At 45.3% G+C, this 16,774-nt stretch overlaps 9 non-coding genes across 9 annotated transcripts; all 9 read right to left on the bottom strand.

Annotated features, from left to right (window-relative positions):
* Positions 1-1,238: 1,238 nt before the first annotated feature.
* On the bottom strand, positions 1,239-1,311 carry TRNAS-GCU (transfer RNA serine (anticodon GCU)). The gene has a single exon. It is a non-coding gene; the product is annotated as a tRNA-Ser (tRNA).
* Positions 1,312-8,442: 7,131 nt separating this feature from the next.
* On the bottom strand, positions 8,443-8,515 carry TRNAI-GAU (transfer RNA isoleucine (anticodon GAU)). The gene has a single exon. It is a non-coding gene; the product is annotated as a tRNA-Ile (tRNA).
* A 2,132-nt stretch (positions 8,516-10,647) lies between these two features.
* Positions 10,648-10,720, bottom strand: TRNAI-GAU (transfer RNA isoleucine (anticodon GAU)). Its single transcript has one exon. It is a non-coding gene; the product is annotated as a tRNA-Ile (tRNA).
* An 809-nt stretch (positions 10,721-11,529) lies between these two features.
* On the bottom strand, positions 11,530-11,602 carry TRNAN-AUU (transfer RNA asparagine (anticodon AUU)). The gene has a single exon. It is a non-coding gene; the product is annotated as a tRNA-Asn (tRNA).
* Positions 11,603-11,823: 221 nt separating this feature from the next.
* TRNAT-GGU (transfer RNA threonine (anticodon GGU)) lies at positions 11,824-11,896 on the bottom strand. The gene has a single exon. It is a non-coding gene; the product is annotated as a tRNA-Thr (tRNA).
* A 1,395-nt stretch (positions 11,897-13,291) lies between these two features.
* On the bottom strand, positions 13,292-13,364 carry TRNAI-GAU (transfer RNA isoleucine (anticodon GAU)). The gene has a single exon. It is a non-coding gene; the product is annotated as a tRNA-Ile (tRNA).
* An 809-nt stretch (positions 13,365-14,173) lies between these two features.
* TRNAN-AUU (transfer RNA asparagine (anticodon AUU)) lies at positions 14,174-14,246 on the bottom strand. The gene has a single exon. It is a non-coding gene; the product is annotated as a tRNA-Asn (tRNA).
* Positions 14,247-14,467: 221 nt separating this feature from the next.
* TRNAT-GGU (transfer RNA threonine (anticodon GGU)) lies at positions 14,468-14,540 on the bottom strand. The gene has a single exon. It is a non-coding gene; the product is annotated as a tRNA-Thr (tRNA).
* A 1,395-nt stretch (positions 14,541-15,935) lies between these two features.
* TRNAI-GAU (transfer RNA isoleucine (anticodon GAU)) lies at positions 15,936-16,008 on the bottom strand. The gene has a single exon. It is a non-coding gene; the product is annotated as a tRNA-Ile (tRNA).
* Positions 16,009-16,774: the final 766 nt, after the last annotated feature.

Genomic DNA, 16,774 nt, shown 5'->3' with positions numbered 1-16,774 from the left:
ATGATCGTCAAGTATTGTGGAAAATATTTCCTTTTTACGTTACTTCTAAGACTTCAAAACAAAGCTCCTGGGTGGGCTAGAACAAACAACCTTTCGGTTAACAGCCGCACGCGCTAACAATTGCAACACGGAAGCTTAGGCGTAGAATGATCGTCAAGTATTGTGGAAAAATATTTCCTTTTTACGTTACTTCTAAGACTTCAAAAACACGCTCCCGGGTGGGCTCGAACCACCAACCTTTCGGTTAACAGCCGAACGCTCTAACCATTGCGCCACGGAAGCTTAGGCAAAGAACGATCGTCAAGTATTGTGGAAAAACATTTCCTTTTTACGATACTTCTAAGACTTCAAAACAACGCTCCCGGTTGGGCTCGCACCACCAACCTTTCGCTTACCAGCCGAATGTGCTATCCCTTGCGCCACGGAAGCTTAGGCGTAGAATGATCGTCAAGCATTGTGAAAAAATATTTCCTTTTTACGTTACTTCTAAGACTTCAAAACAAAGCTCCTAGGTATTCTCGAACCACCAACCTTTCGGTTATCAGCCGAACGCTCTAACCATTCCGCCACGGAAGCTTAGGCGTATAATGATCGTCAAGTATTGTGGAAATATATTTCCTTTTTACGTTACTTCTAAGACTTCAAAAACACGCTCCCGGGTGGGCTCGAACCACCAACCTTTCGGTTAACAGCCGAACGCGCTAACCATTGCGCCACGGAAGCTTAGGCAAAGAACGATCGTCAAGGATTGTGGAAAAACATTTCCTTTTTACGATACTTCTAAGACTTCAAAACAACGCTCCCGGGTGGGCTCGCACCACCAACCTTTCGCTTACCAGCCGAATGTGCTATCCCTTGCGCCACGGAAGCTTAGGCGTAGAATGATCGTCAAGCATTGTGAAAAAATATTTCCTTTTTACGTTACTTCTAAGACTTCAAAGCAACGCTCCCGGGTGGGCTCGAACCATCAACCTTTCGGTTAACAGCCGAACGCGCTAACCAATTCGCCACGGAAGCTTAGGCGTAGAATGATCGTCAAGCATTGTGAAAAAATATTTCCTTTTTACGTTACTTCTAAGACTTCAAAACAAAGCTCCTAGGTATTCTCGAACCACCAACCTTTCGGTTATCAGCCGAACGCGCTAACCATTCCGCCACGGAAGCTTAGGCGTATAATGATCGTCAAGTATTGTGGAAAAATATTTCCTTTTTACGTTACTTCTAAGACTTCAAAACAACGCTCCCGGGTGGGCTCGAACCACCAACCTTTCGGTTAGCAGCCGAACGCGCTAACCATTGCGCCACGGAAGCTTAGGCGGAGAATGATCGTCAAGCATTGTTAAAAAATATTTCCTTTTTACGATACTTCAAAGACTTCAAAACAACGCTCCCGGGTTGTCTCGAACCACCAACCTTTCGCTTACCAGCCGAATGTGCTATCCCTTGCGCCACGGAAGCTTAGACAAAGAATGATCGTCAAGTATTGTGGAAAATATTTCCTTTTTACGTTACTTCTAAGACTTCAAAACAAAGCTCCTGGGTGGGCTAGAACAAACAACCTTTCGGTTAACAGCCGCACGCGCTAACAATTGCAACACGGAAGCTTAGGCGTAGAATGATCGTCAAGTATTGTGGAAAAATATTTCCTTTTTACGTTACTTCTAAGACTTCAAAAACACGCTCCCGGGTGGGCTCGAACCACCAACCTTTCGGTTAACAGCCGAACGCTCTAACCATTGCGCCACGGAAGCTTAGGCAAAGAACGATCGTCAAGTATTGTGGAAAAACATTTCCTTTTTACGATACTTCTAAGACTTCAAAACAACGCTCCCGGTTGGGCTCGCACCACCAACCTTTCGCTTACCAGCCGAATGTGCTATCCCTTGCGCCACGGAAGCTTAGGCGTAGAATGATCGTCAAGCATTGTGAAAAAATATTTCCTTTTTACGTTACTTCTAAGACTTCAAAGCAACGCTCCCGGGTGGGCTCGAACCATCAACCTTTCGGTTAACAGCCGAACGCGCTAACCAATTCGCCATGGAAGTTTAGGCGTAGAATGATCGTCAAGCATTGTGATAAAATATTTCCTTTTTACGTTACTTCTAAGACTTCAAAACAAAGCTCCTAGGTATTCTCGAACCACCAACCTTTCGGTTATCAGCCGAACGCTCTAACCATTCCGCCACGGAAGCTTAGGCGTATAATGATCGTCAAGTATTGTGGAAATATATTTCCTTTTTACGTTACTTCTAAGACTTCAAAAACACGCTCCCGGGTGGGCTCGAACCACCAACCTTTCGGTTAACAGCCGAACGCGCTAACCATTGCGCCACGGAAGCTTAGGCGGAGAATGATCGTCAAGCATTGTTAAAAAATATTTCCTTTTTACGATACTTCTAAGACTTCAAAACAACGCTCCCGGGTTGGCTCGCACCACCAACCTTTCGCTTACCAGCCCAATGTGCTATCCCTTGCGCCACGGAAGCTTAGACAAAGAATGATCGTCAAGTATTGTGGAAAAACATTTCCTTTTTACGTTACTTCTAAGACTTCAAAACAAAGCTCCTGGGTGGGCTAGAACTAACAACCTTTCGGTTAACAGCCGAACGGGCTAACCATTGCGCCACGGAAGCTAGGGTAAAGAATGATCGTCAAGTATTGTGGAAAAATATTTCCTTTTTACGTTACTTCTAAGACTTCAAAAACACGCTCCCGGGTGGGCTCGAACCACCAACCTTTCGGTTAACAGCCGAACGCGCTAACCATTGCGCCACGGAAGCTTAGGCAAAGAACGATCGTCAAGTATTGTGGAAAAATGTTTCCTTTTTACTTTACTTCTAAGACTTCAAAACAACGATCCCGGGTGGTCTCGAACCACCAACCTTTCGGTTAACAACCGAACGGGCTAACCATTGCGCCACGGAAGCTAGGGTAAAGAATGATCGTCAAGTATTGTGGAAAAATATTTCCTTTTTACGTTACTTCTAAGACTTCAAAAACACGCTCCCGGGTGGGCTCGAACCACCAACCTTTCGGTTAACAGCCGAACGCGCTAACCATTGCGCCACGGAAGCTTAGGCAAAGAACGATCGTCAAGTATTGTGGAAAAACATTTCCTTTTTACGATACTTCTAAGACTTCAAAACAACGCTCCCGGGTGGGCTCGAACCACCAACCTTCCGCTTAACAAAGAAATGCGCTATCCCATTCCGCCACGGAAGCTTAGGCGTATAATGATCGTCAAGTATTGTGGAAAAATATTTCCTTTTTACGTTACTTCTAAGACTTCAAAACAAAGCTCCTGGGTGGGCTAGAACAAACAACCTTTCGGTTAACAGCCGCACGCGCTAACAATTGCAACACGGAAGCTTAGGCGTAGAATGATCGTCAAGTATTGTGGAAAAATATTTCCTTTTTACGTTACTTCTAAGACTTCAAAAACACGCTCCCGGGTGGGCTCGAACCACCAACCTTTCGGTTAACAGCCGAACGCTCTAACCATTGCGCCACGGAAGCTTAGGCAAAGAACGATCGTCAAGTATTGTGGAAAAACATTTCCTTTTTACGATACTTCTAAGACTTCAAAACAACGCTCCCGGTTGGGCTCGCACCACCAACCTTTCGCTTACCAGCCGAATGTGCTATCCCTTGCGCCACGGAAGCTTAGGCGTAGAATGATCGTCAAGCATTGTGAAAAAATATTTCCTTTTTACGTTACTTCTAAGACTTCAAAGCAACGCTCCCGGGTGGGCTCGAACCATCAACCTTTCGGTTAACAGCCGAACGCGCTAACCAATTCGCCATGGAAGTTTAGGCGTAGAATGATCGTCAAGCATTGTGATAAAATATTTCCTTTTTACGTTACTTCTAAGACTTCAAAACAAAGCTCCTAGGTATTCTCGAACCACCAACCTTTCGGTTATCAGCCGAACGCTCTAACCATTCCGCCACGGAAGCTTAGGCGTATAATGATCGTCAAGTATTGTGGAAATATATTTCCTTTTTACGTTACTTCTAAGACTTCAAAAACACGCTCCCGGGTGGGCTCGAACCACCAACCTTTCGGTTAACAGCCGAACGCGCTAACCATTGCGCCACGGAAGCTTAGGCGGAGAATGATCGTCAAGCATTGTTAAAAAATATTTCCTTTTTACGATACTTCTAAGACTTCAAAACAACGCTCCCGGGTTGGCTCGCACCACCAACCTTTCGCTTACCAGCCCAATGTGCTATCCCTTGCGCCACGGAAGCTTAGACAAAGAATGATCGTCAAGTATTGTGGAAAAACATTTCCTTTTTACGTTACTTCTAAGACTTCAAAACAAAGCTCCTGGGTGGGCTAGAACTAACAACCTTTCGGTTAACAGCCGAACGGGCTAACCATTGCGCCACGGAAGCTAGGGTAAAGAATGATCGTCAAGTATTGTGGAAAAATATTTCCTTTTTACGTTACTTCTAAGACTTCAAAAACACGCTCCCGGGTGGGCTCGAACCACCAACCTTTCGGTTAACAGCCGAACGCGCTAACCATTGCGCCACGGAAGCTTAGGCAAAGAACGATCGTCAAGTATTGTGGAAAAATGTTTCCTTTTTACTTTACTTCTAAGACTTCAAAACAACGATCCCGGGTGGTCTCGAACCACCAACCTTTCGGTTAACAACCGAACGGGCTAACCATTGCGCCACGGAAGCTAGGGTAAAGAATGATCGTCAAGTATTGTGGAAAAATATTTCCTTTTTACGTTACTTCTAAGACTTCAAAAACACGCTCCCGGGTGGGCTCGAACCACCAACCTTTCGGTTAACAGCCGAACGCGCTAACCATTGCGCCACGGAAGCTTAGGCAAAGAACGATCGTCAAGTATTGTGGAAAATATTTCCTTTTTACGTTACTTCTAAGACTTCAAAACAAAGCTCCTGGGTGGGCTAGAACAAACAACCTTTCGGTTAACAGCCGCACGCGCTAACAATTGCAACACGGAAGCTTAGGCGTAGAATGATCGTCAAGTATTGTGGAAAAATATTTCCTTTTTACGTTACTTCTAAGACTTCAAAAACACGCTCCCGGGTGGGCTCGAACCACCAACCTTTCGGTTAACAGCCGAACGCTCTAACCATTGCGCCACGGAAGCTTAGGCAAAGAACGATCGTCAAGTATTGTGGAAAAACATTTCCTTTTTACGATACTTCTAAGACTTCAAAACAACGCTCCCGGTTGGGCTCGCACCACCAACCTTTCGCTTACCAGCCGAATGTGCTATCCCTTGCGCCACGGAAGCTTAGGCGTAGAATGATCGTCAAGCATTGTGAAAAAATATTTCCTTTTTACGTTACTTCTAAGACTTCAAAGCAACGCTCCCGGGTGGGCTCGAACCATCAACCTTTCGGTTAACAGCCGAACGCGCTAACCAATTCGCCATGGAAGTTTAGGCGTAGAATGATCGTCAAGCATTGTGATAAAATATTTCCTTTTTACGTTACTTCTAAGACTTCAAAACAAAGCTCCTAGGTATTCTCGAACCACCAACCTTTCGGTTATCAGCCGAACGCTCTAACCATTCCGCCACGGAAGCTTAGGCGTATAATGATCGTCAAGTATTGTGGAAATATATTTCCTTTTTACGTTACTTCTAAGACTTCAAAAACACGCTCCCGGGTGGGCTCGAACCACCAACCTTTCGGTTAACAGCCGAACGCGCTAACCATTGCGCCACGGAAGCTTAGGCGGAGAATGATCGTCAAGCATTGTTAAAAAATATTTCCTTTTTACGATACTTCTAAGACTTCAAAACAACGGTCCCGGGTTGGCTCGCACCACCAACCTTTCGCTTACCAGCCCAATGTGCTATCCCTTGCGCCACGGAAGCTTAGACAAAGAATGATCGTCAAGTATTGTGGAAAAACATTTCCTTTTTACGTTACTTCTAAGACTTCAAAACAAAGCTCCTGGGTGGGCTAGAACTAACAACCTTTCGGTTAACAGCCGAACGGGCTAACCATTGCGCCACGGAAGCTAGGGTAAAGAATGATCGTCAAGTATTGTGGAAAAATATTTCCTTTTTACGTTACTTCTAAGACTTCAAAAACACGCTCCCGGGTGGGCTCGAACCACCAACCTTTCGGTTAACAGCCGAACGCGCTAACCATTGCGCCACGGAAGCTTAGGCAAAGAACGATCGTCAAGTATTGTGGAAAAATGTTTCCTTTTTACTTTACTTCTAAGACTTCAAAACAACGATCCCGGGTGGTCTCGAACCACCAACCTTTCGGTTAACAACCGAACGGGCTAACCATTGCGCCACGGAAGCTAGGGTAAAGAATGATCGTCAAGTATTGTGGAAAAATATTTCCTTTTTACGTTACTTCTAAGACTTCAAAAACACGCTCCCGGGTGGGCTCGAACCACCAACCTTTCGGTTAACAGCCGAACGCGCTAACCATTGCGCCACGGAAGCTTAGGCAAAGAACGATCGTCAAGTATTGTGGAAAAACATTTCCTTTTTACGATACTTCTAAGACTTCAAAACAACGCTCCCGGGTGGGCTCGAACCACCAACCTTCCGCTTAACAAAGAAATGCGCTATCCCATTCCGCCACGGAAGCTTAGGCGTATAATGATCGTCAAGTATTGTGGAAAAATATTTCCTTTTTACGTTACTTCTAAGACTTCAAAACAAAGCTCCTGGGTGGGCTAGAACAAACAACCTTTCGGTTAACAGCCGCACGCGCTAACAATTGCAACACGGAAGCTTAGGCGTAGAATGATCGTCAAGTATTGTGGAAAAATATTTCCTTTTTACGTTACTTCTAAGACTTCAAAAACACGCTCCCGGGTGGGCTCGAACCACCAACCTTTCGGTTAACAGCCGAACGCTCTAACCATTGCGCCACGGAAGCTTAGGCAAAGAACGATCGTCAAGTATTGTGGAAAAACATTTCCTTTTTACGATACTTCTAAGACTTCAAAACAACGCTCCCGGTTGGGCTCGCACCACCAACCTTTCGCTTACCAGCCGAATGTGCTATCCCTTGCGCCACGGAAGCTTAGGCGTAGAATGATCGTCAAGCATTGTGAAAAAATATTTCCTTTTTACGTTACTTCTAAGACTTCAAAGCAACGCTCCCGGGTGGGCTCGAACCATCAACCTTTCGGTTAACAGCCGAACGCGCTAACCAATTCGCCATGGAAGTTTAGGCGTAGAATGATCGTCAAGCATTGTGATAAAATATTTCCTTTTTACGTTACTTCTAAGACTTCAAAACAAAGCTCCTAGGTATTCTCGAACCACCAACCTTTCGGTTATCAGCCGAACGCTCTAACCATTCCGCCACGGAAGCTTAGGCGTATAATGATCGTCAAGTATTGTGGAAATATATTTCCTTTTTACGTTACTTCTAAGACTTCAAAAACACGCTCCCGGGTGGGCTCGAACCACCAACCTTTCGGTTAACAGCCGAACGCGCTAACCATTGCGCCACGGAAGCTTAGGCGGAGAATGATCGTCAAGCATTGTTAAAAAATATTTCCTTTTTACGATACTTCTAAGACTTCAAAACAACGCTCCCGGGTTGGCTCGCACCACCAACCTTTCGCTTACCAGCCCAATGTGCTATCCCTTGCGCCACGGAAGCTTAGACAAAGAATGATCGTCAAGTATTGTGGAAAAACATTTCCTTTTTACGTTACTTCTAAGACTTCAAAACAAAGCTCCTGGGTGGGCTAGAACTAACAACCTTTCGGTTAACAGCCGAACGGGCTAACCATTGCGCCACGGAAGCTAGGGTAAAGAATGATCGTCAAGTATTGTGGAAAAATATTTCCTTTTTACGTTACTTCTAAGACTTCAAAAACACGCTCCCGGGTGGGCTCGAACCACCAACCTTTCGGTTAACAGCCGAACGCGCTAACCATTGCGCCACGGAAGCTTAGGCAAAGAACGATCGTCAAGTATTGTGGAAAAATGTTTCCTTTTTACTTTACTTCTAAGACTTCAAAACAACGATCCCGGGTGGTCTCGAACCACCAACCTTTCGGTTAACAACCGAACGGGCTAACCATTGCGCCACGGAAGCTAGGGTAAAGAATGATCGTCAAGTATTGTGGAAAAATATTTCCTTTTTACGTTACTTCTAAGACTTCAAAAACACGCTCCCGGGTGGGCTCGAACCACCAACCTTTCGGTTAACAGCCGAACGCGCTAACCATTGCGCCACGGAAGCTTAGGCAAAGAACGATCGTCAAGTATTGTGGAAAAACATTTCCTTTTTACGATACTTCTAAGACTTCAAAACAACGCTCCCGGGTGGGCTCGAACCACCAACCTTCCGCTTAACAAAGAAATGCGCTATCCCATTCCGCCACGGAAGCTTAGGCGTATAATGATCGTCAAGTATTGTGGAAAAATATTTCCTTTTTACGTTACTTCTAAGACTTCAAAAACACGCTCCCGGGTGGGCTCGAACCACCAACCTTTCGGTTATCAGCCGAACGCGCTAACCATTGCGCCACGGAAGCTTAGGCAAAGAACGATCGTCAAGGATTGTGGAAAAACATTTCCTTTTTACGATACTTCTAAGACTTCAAAACAACGCTTCCGGGTGGGCTCGCACCACCAACCTTTCGCTTACCAGCCGAATGTGCTATCCCTTGCGCCACGGAAGCTTAGACAAAGAATGATCGTCAAGTATTGTGGAAAATATTTCCTTTTTACGTTACTTCTAAGACTTCAAAACAAAGCTCCTGGGTGGGCTAGAACAAACAACCTTTCGGTTAACAGCCGCACGCGCTAACAATTGCAACACGGAAGCTTAGGCGTAGAATGATCGTCAAGTATTGTGGAAAAATATTTCCTTTTTACGTTACTTCTAAGACTTCAAAAACACGCTCCCGGGTGGGCTCGAACCACCAACCTTTCGGTTAACAGCCGAACGCTCTAACCATTGCGCCACGGAAGCTTAGGCAAAGAACGATCGTCAAGTATTGTGGAAAAACATTTCCTTTTTACGATACTTCTAAGACTTCAAAACAACGCTCCCGGTTGGGCTCGCACCACCAACCTTTCGCTTACCAGCCGAATGTGCTATCCCTTGCGCCACGGAAGCTTAGGCGTAGAATGATCGTCAAGCATTGTGAAAAAATATTTCCTTTTTACGTTACTTCTAAGACTTCAAAGCAACGCTCCCGGGTGGGCTCGAACCATCAACCTTTCGGTTAACAGCCGAACGCGCTAACCAATTCGCCATGGAAGTTTAGGCGTAGAATGATCGTCAAGCATTGTGAAAAAATATTTCCTTTTTACGTTACTTCTAAGACTTCAAAACAAAGCTCCTAGGTATTCTCGAACCACCAACCTTTCGGTTATCAGCCGAACGCTCTAACCATTCCGCCACGGAAGCTTAGGCGTATAATGATCGTCAAGTATTGTGGAAATATATTTCCTTTTTACGTTACTTCTAAGACTTCAAAAACACGCTCCCGGATGGGCTCGAACCACCAACCTTTCGGTTAACAGCCGAACGCGCTAACCATTGCGCCACGGAAGCTTAGGCGGAGAATGATCGTCAAGCATTGTTAAAAAATATTTCCTTTTTACGATACTTCTAAGACTTCAAAACAACGCTCCCGGGTTGGCTCGCACCACCAACCTTTCGCTTACCAGCCCAATGTGCTATCCCTTGCGCCACGGAAGCTTAGACAAAGAATGATCGTCAAGTATTGTGGAAAAACATTTCCTTTTTACGTTACTTCTAAGACTTCAAAACAAAGCTCCTGGGTGGGCTAGAACTAACAACCTTTCGGTTAACAGCCGAACGCGCTAACAATTGCGCCACGGAAGCTTAGGCGTAGAATGATCGTAAAGTATTGTGGAAAAATATTTCCTTTTTACGTTACTTCTAAGACTTCAAAACAACGATCCCGGGTGGTCTCGAACCACCAACCTTTCGGTTAACAACCGAACGGGCTAACCATTGCGCCACGGAAGCTAGGGTAAAGAATGATCGTCAAGTATTGTGGAAAAATATTTCCTTTTTACGTTACTTCTAAGACTTCAAAAACACGCTCCCGGGTGGGCTCGAACCACCAACCTTTCGGTTAACAGCCGAACGCGCTAACCATTGCGCCACGGAAGCTTAGGCAAAGAACGATCGTCAAGTATTGTGGAAAAATGTTTCCTTTTTACTTTACTTCTAAGACTTCAAAACAACGATCCCGGGTGGTCTCGAACCACCAACCTTTCGGTTAACAACCGAACGGGCTAACCATTGCGCCACGGAAGCTAGGGTAAAGAATGATCGTCAAGTATTGTGGAAAAATATTTCCTTTTTACGTTACTTCTAAGACTTCAAAAACACGCTCCCGGGTGGGCTCGAACCACCAACCTTTCGGTTAACAGCCGAACGCGCTAACCATTGCGCAACGGAAGCTTAGGCAAAGAACGATCGTCAAGTATTGTGGAAAAACATTTCCTTTTTACGATACTTCTAAGACTTCAAAACAACGCTCCCGGGTGGGCTCGAACCACCAACCTTCCGCTAAACAAAGAAATGCGCTATCCCATTCCGCCACGGAAGCTTAGGCGTATAATGATCGTCAAGTATTGTGGAAAAATATTTCCTTTTTACGTTACTTCTAAGACTTCAAAAACACGCTCCCGGGTGGGCTCGAACCACCAACCTTTCGGTTATCAGCCGAACGCGCTAACCATTGCGCCACGGAAGCTTAGGCAAAGAACGATCGTCAAGGATTGTGGAAAAACATTTCCTTTTTACGATACTTCTAAGACTTCAAAACAACGCTTCCGGGTGGGCTCGCACCACCAACCTTTCGCTTACCAGCCGAATGTGCTATCCCTTGCGCCACGGAAGCTTAGGCGTAGAATGATCGTCAAGCATTGTGAAAAAATGTTTCCTTTTTACGTTACTTCTAAGACTTCAAAGCAACGCTCCCGGGTGGGCTCGAACCATCAAGCTTTCGGTTAACAGCCGAACGCGCTAACCAATTCGCCACGGAAGCTTAGGCGTAGAATGATCGTCAAGCATTGTGAAAAAATATTTCCTTTTTACGTTACTTCTAAGACTTCAAAACAAAGCTCCTAGGTATTCTCGAACCACCAACCTTTCGGTTATCAGCCGAACGCGCTAACCATTGCGCCACGGAAGCTTAGGCAAAGAACGATCGTCAAGTATTGTGGAAAAACATTTCCTTTTTACGATACTTCTAAGACTTCAAAACAACGCTCCCGGGTGGGCTCGCACCACCAACCTTTCGCTTACCAGCCCAATGTGCTATCCCTTGCGCCACGGAAGCTTAGACAAAGAATGATCGTCAAGTATTGTGAAAAAACATTTCCTTTTTACGTTACTTCTAAGACTTCAAAAACACGCTCCCGGGTGGGCTCGAACCACCAACCTTTCGGTTAACAGCCGAACGCGCTAACCATTGCGCCACGGAAGCTTAGGCAAAGAACGATCGTCAAGTATTGTGGAAAAATGTTTCCTTTTTACTTTACTTCTAAGACTTCAAAACAACGATCCCGGGTGGTCTCAAACCACCAACCTTTCGGTTAATAACCGAACGCGCTAACCATTGCGCCACGGAAGCTAGGGTAAAGAATGATCGTCAAGTATTGTGGAAAGATATTTCCTTTTTACGTTACTTCTAAGACTTCAAAAACACGCACCCGGGTGGGCTCGAACCACCAACCTTTCGGTTAACAGCCGAACGCGCTAACCATTGCGCCACGGAAGCTTAGGCGGAGAATGATCGTCAAGCATTGTTAAAAAATATTTCCTTTTTACGATACTTCTAAGACTTCAAAACAACGCTCCCGGGTGGGCTCGAACCACCAACCTTTCGCTTACCAGCCGAATGTGCTATCCCTTGCGCCACGGAAGCTTAGACAAAGAATGATCGTCAAGTATTGTGGAAAATATTTCCTTTTTACGTTACTTCTAAGACTTCAAAACAAAGCTCCTGGGTGGGCTTGAACTAACAACCTTTCGGTTAACAGCCGAACGCGCTAACAATTGCGCCACGGAAGCTTAGGCGTAGAATGATCGTCAAGTATTGTGGAAAAATATTTCCTTTTTACGTTACTTCTAAGACTTCAAAACAACGATCCCGGGTGGTCTCGAACCACCAACCTTTCGGTTAACAACCGAACGCGCTAACCATTGCGCCACGGAAGCTAGGGTAAAGAATGATCGTCAAGTATTGTGAAAAAACATTTCCTTTTTACGTTACTTCTAAGACTTCAAAAACACGCTCCCGGGTGGGCTCGAACCACCAACCTTTCAGTTAACAGCCGAACGCGCTAACCATTGCGCCACGGAAGCTTAGGCAAAGAACGATCGTCAAGTATTGTGGAAAAATGTTTCCTTTTTACTTTACTTCTAAGACTTCAAAACAACGATCCCGGGTGGTCTCGAACCACCAACCTTTCGGTTAACAACCGAACGCGCTAACCATTGCGCCACGGAAGCTAGGGTAAAGAATGATCGTCAAGTATTGAGGAAAAATATTTCCTTTTTACGTTACTTCTAAGACTTCAAAACAACGCTCCCGGGTGTGCTCGAACCACCAATCTTTCGGTTAACAGCCGAACGCGCTAATCATTGCGCCACGGAAGCTTATGCGTAGAATGATCGTCAAGTATTGTGGAAAAATATTTCCTTTTAACGTTACTTCTAAGACTTCAAGACACCGCTCCCGGGTGGGCTCGAACTAACAACCTTTCGTTTAACAGCCGAACGCGCTAACCATTGTGCCACGGAAGCTTAGGCAAAGAACGATCGTCAAGTATTGTGGAAAAATATTTCCTTTTACGTTACTTCTAAGACTTCAAAACAACGCTCCCGGGTGGTCTCGAACCACCAACCTTTCGGTTAACAACCGAACGCGCTAACCATTGCGCCACGGAAGCTAGGGTAAAGAATGATCGTCAAGTATTGTGAAAAAACATTTCCTTTTTACGTTACTTCTAAGACTTCAAAAACACGCTCCCGGGTGGGCTCGAACCACCAACCTTTCAGTTAACAGCCGAACGCGCTAACCATTGCGCCACGGAAGCTTAGGCAAAGAACGATCGTCAAGTATTGTGGAAAAATGTTTCCTTTTTACTTTACTTCTAAGACTTCAAAACAACGATCCCGGGTGGTCTCGAACCACCAACCTTTCGGTTAACAACCGAACGCGCTAACCATTGCGCCACGGAAGCTAGGGTAAAGAATGATCGTCAAGTATTGAGGAAAAATATTTCCTTTTTACGTTACTTCTAAGACTTCAAAAACACGCTCCCGGGTGGGCTCGAACCACCAACCTTTCGGTTATCAGCCGAACGCGCTAACCATTGCGCCACGGAAGCTTAGGCAAAGAACGATCGTCAAGGATTGTGGAAAAACATTTCCTTTTTACGATACTTCTAAGACTTCAAAACAACGCTTCCGGGTGGGCTCGCACCACCAACCTTTCGCTTACCAGCCGAATGTGCTATCCCTTGCGCCACGGAAGCTTAGGCGTAGAATGATCGTCAAGCATTGTGAAAAAATGTTTCCTTTTTACGTTACTTCTAAGACTTCAAAGCAACGCTCCCGGGTGGGCTCGAACCATCAAGCTTTCGGTTAACAGCCGAACGCGCTAACCAATTCGCCACGGAAGCTTAGGCGTAGAATGATCGTCAAGCATTGTGAAAAAATATTTCCTTTTTACGTTACTTCTAAGACTTCAAAACAAAGCTCCTAGGTATTCTCGAACCACCAACCTTTCGGTTATCAGCCGAACGCGCTAACCATTGCGCCACGGAACCTTAGGCAAAGAACGATCGTCAAGTATTGTGGAAAAACATTTCCTTTTTACGATACTTCTAAGACTTCAAAACAACGCTCCCGGGTGGGCTCGCACCACCAACCTTTCGCTTACCAGCCCAATGTGCTATCCCTTGCGCCACGGAAGCTTAGACAAAGAATGATCGTCAAGTATTGTGAAAAAACATTTCCTTTTTACGTTACTTCTAAGACTTCAAAAACACGCTCCCGGGTGGGCTCGAACCACCAACCTTTCGGTTAACAGCCGAACGCGCTAACCATTGCGCCACGGAAGCTTAGGCAAAGAACGATCGTCAAGTATTGTGGAAAAATGTTTCCTTTTTACTTTACTTCTAAGACTTCAAAACAACGATCCCGGGTGGTCTCAAACCACCAACCTTTCGGTTAATAACCGAACGCGCTAACCATTGCGCCACGGAAGCTAGGGTAAAGAATGATCGTCAAGTATTGTGGAAAGATATTTCCTTTTTACGTTACTTCTAAGACTTCAAAAACACGCACCCGGGTGGGCTCGAACCACCAACCTTTCGGTTAACAGCCGAACGCGCTAACCATTGCGCCACGGAAGCTTAGGCGGAGAATGATCGTCAAGCATTGTTAAAAAATATTTCCTTTTTACGATACTTCTAAGACTTCAAAACAACGCTCCCGGGTGGGCTCGAACCACCAACCTTTCGCTTACCAGCCGAATGTGCTATCCCTTGCGCCACGGAAGCTTAGACAAAGAATGATCGTCAAGTATTGTGGAAAATATTTCCTTTTTACGTTACTTCTAAGACTTCAAAACAAAGCTCCTGGGTGGGCTAGAACTAACAACCTTTCGGTTAACAGCCGAACGCGCTAACAATTGCGCCACGGAAGCTTAGGCGTAGAATGATCGTCAAGTATTGTGGAAAAATATTTCCTTTTTACGTTACTTCTAAGACTTCAAAACAACGATCCCGGGTGGTCTCGAACCACCAACCTTTCGGTTAACAACCGAACGCGCTAACCATTGCGCCACGGAAGCTAGGGTAAAGAATGATCGTCAAGTATTGTGAAAAAACATTTCCTTTTTACGTTACTTCTAAGACTTCAAAAACACGCTCCCGGGTGGGCTCGAACCACCAACCTTTCAGTTAACAGCCGAACGCGCTAACCATTGCGCCACGGAAGCTTAGGCAAAGAACGATCGTCAAGTATTGTGGAAAAATGTTTCCTTTTTACTTTACTTCTAAGACTTCAAAACAACGATCCCGGGTGGTCTCGAACCACCAACCTTTCGGTTAACAACCGAACGCGCTAACCATTGCGCCACGGAAGCTAGGGTAAAGAATGATCGTCAAGTATTGAGGAAAAATATTTCCTTTTTACGTTACTTCTAAGACTTCAAAACAACGCTCCCGGGTGTGCTCGAACCACCAATCTTTCGGTTAACAGCCGAACGCGCTAATCATTGCGCCACGGAAGCTTATGCGTAGAATGATCGTCAAGTATTGTGGAAAAATATTTCCTTTTAACGTTACTTCTAAGACTTCAAGACACCGCTCCCGGGTGGGCTCGAACTAACAACCTTTCGTTTAACAGCCGAACGCGCTAACCATTGTGCCACGGAAGCTTAGGCAAAGAACGATCGTCAAGTATTGTGGAAAAATATTTCCTTTTACGTTACTTCTAAGACTTCAAAACAACGCTCCCGGGTGGTCTCGAACCACCAACCTTTCGGTTAACAACCGAACGCGCTAACCATTGCGCCACGGAAGCTAGGGTAAAGAATGATCGTCAAGTATTGTGAAAAAACATTTCCTTTTTACGTTACTTCTAAGACTTCAAAAACACGCTCCCGGGTGGGCTCGAACCACCAACCTTTCAGTTAACAGCCGAACGCGCTAACCATTGCGCCACGGAAGCTTAGGCAAAGAACGATCGTCAAGTATTGTGGAAAAATGTTTCCTTTTTACTTTACTTCTAAGACTTCAAAACAACGATCCCGGGTGGTCTCGAACCACCAACCTTTCGGTTAACAACCGAACGCGCTAACCATTGCGCCACGGAAGCTAGGGTAAAGAATGATCGTCAAGTATTGAGGAAAAATATTTCCTTTTTACGTTACTTCTAAGACTTCAAAAACACGCTCCCGGGTGGGCTCGAACCACCAACCTTTCGGTTATCAGCCGAACGCGCTAACCATTGCGCCACGGAAGCTTAGGCAAAGAACGATCGTCAAGGATTGTGGAAAAACATTTCCTTTTTACGATACTTCTAAGACTTCAAAACAACGCTTCCGGGTGGGCTCGCACCACCAACCTTTCGCTTACCAGCCGAATGTGCTATCCCTTGCGCCACGGAAGCTTAGGCGTAGAATGATCGTCAAGCATTGTGAAAAAATGTTTCCTTTTTACGTTACTTCTAAGACTTCAAAGCAACGCTCCCGGGTGGGCTCGAACCATCAAGCTTTCGGTTAACAGCCGAACGCGCTAACCAATTCGCCACGGAAGCTTAGGCGTAGAATGATCGTCAAGCATTGTGAAAAAATATTTCCTTTTTACGTTACTTCTAAGACTTCAAAACAAAGCTCCTAGGTATTCTCGAACCACCAACCTTTCGGTTATCAGCCGAACGCGCTAACCATTGCGCCACGGAACCTTAGGCAAAGAACGATCGTCAAGTATTGTGGAAAAACATTTCCTTTTTACGATACTTCTAAGACTTCAAAACAACGCTCCCGGGTGGGCTCGCACCACCAACCTTTCGCTTACCAGCCCAATGTGCTATCCCTTGCGCCACGGAAGCTTAGACAAAGAATGATCGTCAAGTATTGTGAAAAAACATTTCCTTTTTACGTTACTTCTAAGACTTCAAAAACACGCTCCCGGGTGGGCTCGAACCACCAACCTTTCGGTTAACAGCCGAACGCGCTAACCATTGCGCCACGGAAGCTTAGGCAAAGAACGATCGTCAAGTATTGTGG

Source organism: Phalangium opilio, unplaced genomic scaffold (assembly GCF_054372755.1).
Source record: "Phalangium opilio isolate 3A_F unplaced genomic scaffold, DU_Popi_V2 ptg000094l_1, whole genome shotgun sequence".
Lineage (NCBI taxonomy): Eukaryota > Metazoa > Arthropoda > Arachnida > Opiliones > Phalangiidae > Phalangium > Phalangium opilio.
The sequence above is the reverse complement of the archived record's forward strand: the minus strand, read 5'-3'. Positions and strand labels throughout refer to the sequence as shown.